Here is an 11,807-nt window from a genome sequence, read left to right as displayed (position 1 = left end):
TTGGAGCGGGCGGTTCGAACAGGAGGGGTTACACAGGAACCAATCAGCTGTGCCCTATAGAGAATAAATGTGACGGAAGCAGAGTTAAAGACCTAGCAAAGCCCTGCGCCATCTAGAGTTTCCTCACAGAACTTTGTATTTGTATACACACTAGTTCACATTATTTATGCAAAAATCACAAGACTTTATATGAAGTCCATCCATGAGATTCTGAGATGTCAGAGGATATTACAAATTGTCACTTGGAAATCCACAATAACAGTTATGTGTTATGCTACCATATACATCTTGCAGGCTATTATTACAGCATAATCTGAACAGCCGATTCCCTCATGTGCATTTTTTATTATTTGTGAGGGGTCACTGTGGAAAGAGCCCTTCACCAGAATATGACTCGTAATTGCACGGCATTCACGGAAAGGTTACGATACCCCACAGTTGCTTAAAGTCTTAAAATAGAAAGTGTCCTGTACCGTAGGTGCGTGTTTTCACCCTGTCTTTTTGGTAATGTAACACTTCTAGAAGAAAAAAACCCTTCCCTCAATGGAAAATCTGTCAGGTATTGGTACATTTTAATACCTTGCGTCAAAAACACCCACCCCTAGAGAAGCCGATTGACATTGCAATACATTTTCTCATTATTCTGACTTTCTTTTCGCCTCTACTTTTGACACTACAGGTTATTCTTTTTGTCTGGTCAGTTCTCTATGGAGACGCACTGGACTTAATCACGTCGCTGACGTTCCTCAAAGGATGACGGGTAACCGGGTTTTGGCTCTGCTGTGAGGATCTATCACATCCAGACTGAAAGTCAAGAAAGTTCCTCCATTTCAGACACGTGTCAAATGGGGGAAAGGCTATTGCTTGAGGTTAAAGGAATGAAATGCAGCTCTGCTGTTCAAGCAGCTGTCATGCAACTTTTATTGAGACAATTGAATTCTATTAGCAATGTGCACCAGTGCATCACGAGAGACATTCCCACTGCTTTCTTCTTCATTTGTGACATTGCACTATCCCTCCCAATACCCGTTTAGTATTCTGACCCATTCTGTTATTGTCAGCTCTGCAGTCTATTAGGGAGCGCTGTCCTATGCAACTGTCACTTAGCCTGAGAAAACTTTAAGCATGCCACTGCACAAGTATCTATTTGTCTCCACCTCAAACACTTCCTGTGGAGCAGAATACAAGATGTCTCATCTTTTGCAATAGAAACAGGGGCCGTGAAAGATGAATTATTTACTTTGCTGACTTGTGCAGCGCCTAGGGAAAGAGACTACAGTCGCTGCAAAGACAGGGGCACAAAAACCGACTCCAGCAACACTACATCTGCAGCCATCTGAACACAGGTACCCTTTACATCTGAGCTCTGCTTATATGCATTTGCCGATCGCATTGCACTGCTCATTCCTGGGAGGTTAAAGAAAGTTCTGAGCAGCTGTTTCTGTAATGTTTGTGAGCTTTGAATACAATATAAATATTGAATCACAAGAGAAAGGCCTCATGCTGTTCTTCTATTCGAAGAACACTTTTCATTTGCTTGTGTATTATGCATTTCCTAAAAGTTTTTGGCCAAAAGTTAAATGAACTGTCAAATATTCAATCTAAGATAATCAGTAATCTATTCTGGATGCTTTATACGGAAATAAATGCATTATTTTTTGTTTATTTTATATTCAATATTTGGTATATATATATATTAACAATATATTATATTGTTTTTTATTTTTCATTAAAATTGCAGTCATTTATGTGCTTTTGTCATTTTTATTAGGTTTTGTTATTAAGCTTTTATTTTGCTAATTTTATCCCATTTAGTTTCTGAGGCAGAATGTCTAATTTCTATATATATATATATATATATATATATATATATATATGTGTGTGTGTGTGTGTGTGTGTGTGTGTGTGTGTGTGTGTGTGTGTGTGTGTGTGTGTGTGTGTGTATATGCATATGTATATATATAAATAAAAATATTAATAATAAATAAAAATATTAGTGGAAATTAGATATATTTTTGTGTGTGTGTGTGTGTGTGTGTGTGTGTGTGTGTGTGTGTGTGTGTGTGTGTGTGTGTGTGTGTGTGTGTGTGTGTGTGAGTTAAGGGGCTATATGTTACAAATGTAATGTATTAATCCTTTTTTTTTTTCCATTATGTGATGTTCAATGTTAATTGTTCATCACAATGAGTAAAACCAAAGAATAAAGTTGAGCTTCACAAAATAGAAAGTGGCCAACATGAACTAAATATTTATTTCATAATTTGATTTACCTCTGACTTTCCATTCTTTTATTTCAAAGAAAGGTTAGAATTCTGTGAATTTTTTGAATGAAAGATCAAAAGGATAAGCATTTAATAAGCGATTTATTTTCACAGCCTTCTTTGCTCATATTCGCTCTTGCCGCCCTGACAACGACGCTGTGGAAAGCTCCGTGGACGTGCTGCCGCTCTGACGTAGATCGAATGTTTTTTCTTTTTTTAAACTGTATTTAAAGAGGCCACAAATCAAACAAGCATGTTGATGTATATACTAACCACAAGTAGGGTTTAAATTAACTTAATAAAATCGTTTAAATGTGAAAGTAAGAATTAATTGCACACCCGCTGAACAACGAGCGTTCTAGCGCCTATAAAATAGTGTTGCGTGACTTCTTAACAAATTACACATCACTATGAATGATCTTATCATAAATGATAGGGAAACCCGCACAGCAATGATCAACCTCTCCTACACTTTGCTTGGGAACTAATGTGGTCGGAACCAAAGTTTACAGGCCTGCGTTATCTGGATTTCTCTCAAGCGGAGCACTTCTACATTCTGACTGGTTGCCGCCTGTTGCCGCCGAACCGCGTCATATCTCATTACCATAAAGTTGAGCTGATTTCAACTCTCCAAGACGTCCAAGACGCACCGCACCGCACCGCACCGCACCGCTCTCGCCGGAGCTCGCCGCCCGGCTCCCATTGAAAATGAATGACTTCCGGCCAGCTTGCCGCTCTCGCCGCCGGTGGTGTGAACGCACAGTCAAGCTTTGTTTGTAAACCATATTTTGTCTAGAGATTCAGCCATGTAAGAGGCTGACAATTACCTGAACATACTTGTTTAATTAGTGACGCTTAGCCTACCTTTTTAAAATCTCTTATAAGGCAACATTTTTATTTTAAAACTTTTATTTGAAAATGGCAACATGATACATTCTACAATATTTCTATGATTAAATCATGGACAGAGACCCATCAGCCAATCATTGTTAGTAAGCATGTTATAATCATCCATTGCAACCCCGTCCTAAGCTTAAAGGAACACTCCCCTTTTTTTTAAAAATAGACTCATTTTCCTGTTCCTGTACATCAACTGTTGAGTTTTACGTGTTTTTTTTTTTTTTTACCATTTAGCCGATCTTTCTATCTGGCGGTAGCACTTTTAGCATTGCTTAGCATACATCACTGAATCAGATTGGACCATTAGCATCACGCTCAAAAATGACCACCAAAGACTTTCAATATTTCCCTATGTAAAACTTGACTCTTCTATAGTTACATTGTGTACTAAGACCAAAAGTTGCCAAAATCAAAGTTGCTTATCTTCAGTTTAACTGATATCCTGGTTCAAATAGATACGGTTCAAGATCTGCACCAAAGTAAATATCTTCTGAATCGTCTCTCACAAACGTCATGGTTACAAGGCGCTCTCTGTGCAAGCAGGTTGTCGCGTTGGTTATATTGATGGAAGTGTGCCTATTTTTAGGCGCTGCATAATATCATTGAGTCTCTGCACCTGCATGGGACGGACGCAAAGTTCCCTGATTATAACGTAGGAATGAGAATTATCGGTCTAAAAAAAATTACAGCTTTTCATTTTGGCAAATTTTGGTCTTAGTACACGATGTAACTATAGAAGAGTCAAGTTTTAAATAGAAAAAAATATTAAAAGTCTTTGGTCATTTTTGATGGATTCAAAAGCGGTATAACTCAACTGTTTAACTCTAAGGGACTTAGAAAATAAGGCTATTTTCAAAAAAGTGGAGTGTTCCTTTAAGACTTCTCTCCATTCCTTAGTTAAAGTTGCTCTGAGCAGCTTTGTGAATGGGTTTTAAGAAGAAACTCTTACCTAGGAACTTTTACTGCTATTTAGGAGAACTCTTAGTTGTAAGATAAAATGTTTTGTGAATATGGCTTCTGATCATTTGGTCTCGGATAAATGTGATGTGACATATTCAAAGATCTCTGACTTCTGAGCACAGATTAGGGCATTGTTGAGATCTCTTTTGAAACTACAAGATTAGTGCAATTTATTTTCAGAGGACAAATCTGTGAAGCACATCTCCATTCACTGTCCATTTAATCTCAATGCTGTCTGGCAGAAATCTCATTTTGGATCTTTCTTTCCTGTGGGAGGTTACGTTTTACATTACATGGGTTGGATCATGTGCTAAATATTTAAAGGGAAAATAACCTGTTTATTACTTCACAATATACTGCATGTGTTGACAGGCTACATACGAAACCTATGCAAAGCCTTCCTCCCGCTATAATATCATCTGACTGAAAGTAGTCCCAAAGGACATTGCAACCAACAGCTGGCGGATTTTCGTTTATAATCTCTCCCTTGGTTTGATCTATGCTCGGTATCAGCCGTCTGCCTGCGAGTTTAAAATGAACAATAAAGCAGGCAAAGATTTAGTTGTGCTGGCGACCTGAGATTCAGGCGAGGATTTTGTAAACAAAATTACTTGCTATTCCTGAAGGGCGTACGGTTCAATTTTTTGAAATAATTTTGTGTGTACTCCTACTTTGAATACATTTGCTGGGAGTGGAAGGATTCTCTTCCTGACAAATTTGACCCAATTTCTGATCACTTTGAAGTGCTGCAGAAGCTGAAAGACATTCAAAGATCAAGTCAGGATTTAAAATTAGGGTCTATTGAGAAGCAATTATGTCTTCATAGCAAAGCTGCATTTTCTGCATCAAATCAATGTTCCAAATCAAGAAGAGTCCTGGTGTTGGCTGACGTATTTTCCGTCCACTTAATTACATGCTCATAATATCATAAGACGTTGAACATGTAATGTGTAATCTCCCGGAGGACTGTTTAGGATTGCCACACTTCCGTAGAGAGAAAACCACTAGCCAATTAACTCTTCACACATCGTAAATCATTGCCATATGCCAATTTCTCTCTCCTCGTGCTAAATAATTATATTAAAAAAAAAAAGATTATTGCCTGAGATAATCATTATAGAAAATAAAGCAGCTATACCTGATTCCTCAAATTGTTGAATCCTAGCAAGAACATCTGAAGGTCACATTTGTGACATTCTTACTGCACCTGAACATTACTTTCTTTCCTTTCTTTTGTAATACAGTAGTGCTCGTTGCTTTCATGGTTTCTTTTTTCAAAAAAAAAAAAAAATCAATTTTTTTTTTTTTTGGGGGGGGGGGTGTTGCTGTGTAACAATCGAATTATAAATGCTATTCTTACTTTTTTTTGCAGTGAATTGTGATCTGGACATATTCTTGACATCCATGAGATCAGAATTATTGGCACCCTTGGTAAATATGATAAAATATGGCTGTAAAAATAAATCTGCATCATTTTCATCATATTTCTTTGTATCTTTTATATATATAATAAATAAATAAAAAACATAATCTATACCTTTCATTGAAGTAAACAAATTGACATAACATTATGAAATAAATGCTTTTTTCCAAAAAACATTGGCCATAATTATTGGCACCCTTTTAGTAAATACTTTTTGTATTTAATTGTTCCTTTGGGCAATGTTCTGCTGGGAAACCTTGAGTCCTGCCATCCAGGTGGATACTTCTTTGACACATACTGTCATACTTTCATGGAAACAGTATTCTCCCTTTTCAGCAGGATAATGCACCCTGCCATAAAGCAAAAGATGTTTCAGGAATGGGTTGAGGAGCACAACAATAAATTTGAGGTGTTGACTTGGAATTAGACATCTGTGGAATATGCCGAACAAACAAATCTAATCCATGGAGGCCCCACCTCGCAACTTACAGGATCTGCTGCTAACATCTTGGTCCCAGACACCACTGCACACCTTCAGGGGTCAAGTGGACTCAATGCCTCGACAGGGCTGTTTTGACAGCAAATATTGCACAATATTAGGATATAATCATAATTTTAGGCCTGATATACACTCACCTAAAGGATTATTAGAAACACCAGTATGCGGCAGTCCTGTGGGCGAAAATGTCTTGTTGATGCTAGAGGTCAGAGGAGAATGGAACGACTGATTCAAGCTGATAGAAGAGCAACTTTGACTGAAATAACCCCTCGTTACAACCGAGGTATGCAGCAAAGCATTTGTGAAGCCACAACACACACAACCTTGAGGCGGATGGGCTTCAACAGCAGAAGACCCCACCGGGTACCACTCATCTCCACTACAAATAGGAAAAAGAGGCTACAATTTGCACAAGCTCATCACTGGAGAGTTGAAGACTGAAAAATTTTGCCTGGTCTGATGAGTCTCTCGATTTCTGTTGAGACATTCAGATGGTAGAGTCAGAATTTGGCGTAAACAGAATGAGAACATGGATCCATCATGGCATCACTGTGCAGGCTGGTGGTGGTGGTGTAATGGTGTGGGGGATGTTTTCTTAGCCCACTTTAGGCCCCTTAGTGCCAATTGGGCATTGTTTAAATGCCACGGCCTACCTTAGCATTGTTTCTGACCATCTCTATCCCTTTCTGACTACCATGTACACCTCATGTCACAAAGCTTGAATCATTACAAATTGGTTTCTTGAACAGGACAATGAGTTCACTGAACTAAAATGGCCCCCACAGTCACCAGATCTCAACCCAATAGAGCATCTTTGGGATGTGGTGGAACGGGAGCTTTGTGCCGTCGATGTGCTTCCCACAAATCTCCATTAACTGCAAGATGCTATCCTATCAATATGGGCCAACATTTCTAAAGAATGCTTTCAGCACCTTGTTGAATATATATATAGGCCTAGGGGTGACCCCTAATAGTCAAAGATTCGATGCATCGATATGCAGGACCGACCACTGATCTCATGGTCGAATCTTCACGGGTGTTATGAAACGAGGATCATACCATTTTGGCAATATAGGGGTGCTCAATATTAGTGTTATAAAGACGTGTCGCGGTGCTGAGCGATCGCTCCTTTAAGGGCACTGAGCTTCGCACCGGACGCAGCGCACCTTTAAAATTCGAACACATACACCGACGGCGGCATTCGACGATTAAATGTATATTTTCCTCAAATTGTGAATGTACATACTGATTTCACCCTGTGCTACAAGATACACTCATCGTTAGGGCTGGGACGACGTCGACGCAAAAAATACGTCGACGCAAAATATGCGCGTCGATTCGTCAGACTCAAAATAAAGATGGCGGCGCCGGAGAGTAGTAGCAACCATAGATGTACATAATAAAGTATATTATGTAATTAAGTATATTTATTATTATGTATATCTATGGTAGCAACACGAGTGGCTCCTCAGACTTTCAGAAGTGCAAGGCTTGCGGGTTGGCCACAGTCTATGGGGTTGGCGCGCGATGCGCACGGAGCATCACAGGCATGCGCGCACGCGTTTTGTTGTCACGGCTACATAAACAAATTTCTGCACACAGGAAGACAGATGTTTTGGTAATATTTGATGTATTTTAATCACAAAAACAAACGTTTGCATCAAGTGAAAGCATCGGACACATTGGCTACGTTACCTACATAATAAGCTGTTTCAAATTTAAAATGTTCAATGTCTAATCGCGCTGATGTGACCGAGGGTATCCATCCTCTAAGTGAGCACAGTTTCATCCCAGCACTATTCCGGTTTTAAACGGAATATTGGCGCCCATAATGCACTCTACATGTAACTTTTTTCACTGTCATGCCGCGGATGCGCGTGGCGTTTCTGTTGCGGGTCAGCCACGGGGCTGCGTGGCGTTTTCTCTGCCTTTGCACACTAGAAGCGTGTCTGACGCGGCGCTGCTGCTGCTATTGATGCGGAGGGAAGCCCTATTCCTAATGTTAAACATAAATAGCCTACTGATACAGCAAAGAAAACGTCGGGAGTAGCCACATATCTATGGTATTGACGGCAAAATAGGCTACAGAATATTTAGTTCTGTATTGACAGTTGCAATATTTCAAAATCGATAATTGACGTTTTTTATTATTACAATTAGGCCTATATCTGCATTTATGTAAACCTACAGACTTTCAAACATGAAAATGTAATTTAATAATATGTACTCGTGTCAAAATGATATATAAACATATTTTCCTATTCTATTTTGCCTGGAGACGCTCCCAACACGCGTGAAAAATAGGCGCTCTTCTATTTCTAGCATGCACGCGTTTTCCGCGCGTCACAGTCAGTGTGCAAACTCCAACCTGTTAACATGTGAGCCGAAACAAAAACGGACACGCCACGCAGCCGAGACGCTCACGCTTGCAGTGTGTCCCCGGATTTGATTAACCAACTTGTTGATATTTAATCGATGGTCATAGCCTGTAGGCTGAGCTGCATACATAGAAAAATCGTATCATGTGTTTCTTTGTTGTAGGTTAATACTTATTTGTGTGTGTGTGTGTGTGTGTGTGTGTAGCCTACTTTATGTTTACAAGGTTTTATTGAATGCATTGCTCTTGTATAGTCTTACTTTGGAATTTTAAGAGCAATAAACATATTGCAATGTTAAGGAATTCGTTTTTTTCATTCAGATAATTAAATCAACATGTATAAATTGCTATTAGGCAATTAATGGGGAGATAATCGGTAATCGAATCGAATCGTAACCGAATCGGGCAGGGAAAATTAATCGTTAGATTAATCGATGCATCGAAAAAATAATCGCTAGATTAATCGTTTAAAAAATAATCGTTTATCCCAGCCCTACTCATCGTGCAGCTCTTCTGTCAGAAGTCGATTCAAAATTGAGCTTGCGCGTATGTTCACAACTGCCTGGTGTGAGATCCCTGAGACACGGCGCGGCTGAGCTTCAGTTCAGTCCCGTTTGCAACCCCCTTTAGGCACAACAACCAAACGGCTTAAGAACGTGCATATAAACACACTCAAAGTGTTCTTTTCCTCTCTAGGCAGGTATTTTTTTAAGGTTTATTTATCAAAATGTTCTTTTATATATTTGTGTGATGTTCTGTGTTTCGATCGCGGCTTTTAAATGTTATGAGAGTGGTTAATTTCCGAATGTTTAGTGTAGCCTAGTTTTGATCACTTTATTAAAAGTGGTGGCTGTGTGCCGTGTGTAAAGTAAAATAAAAATAGTCTTAGCCTCCATACTGACTAGTGTCCTGCCTTTTCCAACCCGTTTATGGTTTATTTTTTCAAGTCTATGGTTTACACACACATAGATGATTCGACTATCGGTCGACCATAGAGAGATTCGAAAATTCTGATTCGAACGTGTAAATCCTTAGTCGGGGACACCCCTAATATATATATATTTAAATCATCATCATCACTTATTTAATAAGCTTATATAATGTGAAACATGATGATGAAGCCTCAGGGTACATTAGATCAGTAAAGCTCAATTTCCAAAAGTGAGATCAGGAAAGCCAGAACGTTATTGTTTGAAATAGACAGATACGTTAATGACCCCAGAGGGGAAAATTAATATAATAAATCCCCTTGCCAGGAATCAAATCCAGACCATACCATTGAGAGAATCAAAGCCTAACCAACAGACCACCAGGATATTTCATTCTGTCAAATGAAATATCCTGGTGGTCTGTTGACTTGTATGATCTGTGCTTGTGCCATAAACACAAGCACAGATCATACAAGTCATGTCAGAATGTGAAGAAATGCTGTGCTGCTGTACATGAAGTTTTCAATATATATAATATCTTATGAATTATTTACTCTTCTACATTCTATAATGAATTCGATGTGGGCAGTGGAGAATGTCTCCATAATTCCTAGAGGACTACTTGATTGCTGTACCAATGGACGGAGATGATTTTATTCACAAATGACAAGTTTTCCCATTTATAATTAATCTTACCATAAACACACTGGCCATGCACAATTTTGCACCCGTTTCATAAAACATACTGCAATAGTCAGTCTGGCACCTAAAAATGTTATCTGCAGTTTGACCACTTACCAGACAAACAAACAGTCTGGGATGAAGAACATCAGCTTGCATAATGCATTTCTTCAGTGTCCTGCAAAACAGCAGCGTTGCATAAGTAAAAATCCTGATGTGCAGTTATACAATTGTTTGGTGACTTGTGCTTTCTTTGCAGGCTCGTGTTCCTCTGTGTGCCTTCTCGACGTCTGCAGTCAGTCCCGTTTTCAAACACCAGACTGTCTACAAGGTGGGAAAGGGGAACAAATGCATTCATTTGGTTGGCACAATTGAAAGGTCGAAATTCACTCTATGAATAATTTGTAAAGCACAGGCTGAAAAAGAGAAACGAGGGCAAAGGTGATGTGAGGTCAGGTTAGTAAATTTCCCTGACTTCCTAGAGAGTACGTTTTTCTCTGATAAAATGGGGAAAAGGCACCCAAAATAATTAAAAGTCCATAGTTTAAGCCAACATGGCACAGTGAAATTATATTCAAGTGACATGCTTCATGAATCAGGTCACTGTTCGTCTGCCAATTACAAGATAACCAGCGGTACCACGTCTTTGATAAAGGACCCTTCATTAACGGTCCCAGCGCCCTCTGTTCCGTGCTGTATTAAAACTCCAGTAGTCAATGTTAGACCCCTGGTGCTTAAAGCAGCACAGCGGTGCTCACACAGGAATATAAATGATGAGAATCTGGGCTGAATGGAGATCCAGGTCACACCGTCTGAATTTAGGCACATCAAGGCCACAGTCTGTCTCAGGCAACTCTCTTTTTTGCCATTCACTTTGAATATATTAGGTTAATGAAAGAGAGTGAGAGAGGAAGATGGCTCGGTTCCAAACATTGTGCAGCCTATGCAGACATCATATAAATGCATCGTAGATGCACTCCAATGAATGAAAAACTCAAATAAAAACCTCAGATTTCACATCGGATGCAATCTTGGTTCCGTATGTAACCCTCGCTCCTTGAAGGGATTATTAATTTTATTATTTGCGTTTATTGGTATTATCAAACCATTTCTTTCTCTTTGTCCCATAATAAAATCATGTGGTCTATCAAGCTCCAAAGTCAAGAGCAAAGAAAAATATCTATATTTAAAACTTCATAAAGTAAAGTATCTAGCTTCCGCAAGACCACCTTCCGTATTCAACAGAAAGTGTAAAGCCTCTCGCAGTTTAAAGGGGCGGAGAAACACTCAGTTTCAGTCGATCTCATGTCAATCTTGAGTACCTGTAGAGTAGTATTGCATCCTTCATATCTCCGAAAAGTCTTTCGTTTTATCATATTTATAAAAGAAATATGGGCTGTACCGAGTCTTTCCGGAAAAAAACGAGCGCCTGGAGGCGTATCGTGTGGGCGGAGCTAAAGAATGACGAGCACACCCAAAGCGGTGACGTCCTCAAGCGTGGAGAAACCCATGGCTATCTCAGCTAATACAGATAATGATCCAGAATCAAATCTGAGGCTGAAATAAATTGAACAGAAAAAACAGCAACAGCAGGACGTCCGTCTCTGTGGTATGGACTGTATTTAGTGGCCTCTCAACATTTCTTTACTCGCAGTGTATGAGGACATGATTCGGTTTATGGACTATTGTTTGCGACTAGACATTAGCAGTAGCAAGCAAAACGGTTTTGCACGTCAGACTAGTGTAACGTTATACAACAGAGAACAGCAATGGAGTA

General features: G+C 39.3%; 1 long non-coding RNA gene across 1 annotated transcript; it reads left to right on the top strand.

The window, feature by feature from the left end:
- Nucleotides 1–690: 690 nt before the first annotated feature.
- On the top strand, nt 691–11,599 carry LOC137072065 (uncharacterized). The gene is made up of 3 exons (XR_010904611.1): nt 691–1,346; nt 5,494–5,552; nt 10,290–11,599. It is a non-coding gene; the product is annotated as an uncharacterized lncRNA (long non-coding RNA).
- Nucleotides 11,600–11,807: the final 208 nt, after the last annotated feature.

This window comes from Pseudorasbora parva, chromosome 3 (assembly GCF_024679245.1).
Source record: "Pseudorasbora parva isolate DD20220531a chromosome 3, ASM2467924v1, whole genome shotgun sequence".
Taxonomy (NCBI): Eukaryota; Metazoa; Chordata; class Actinopteri; order Cypriniformes; family Gobionidae; genus Pseudorasbora; species Pseudorasbora parva.
The sequence above is the reverse complement of the archived record's forward strand: the minus strand, read 5'-3'. Positions and strand labels throughout refer to the sequence as shown.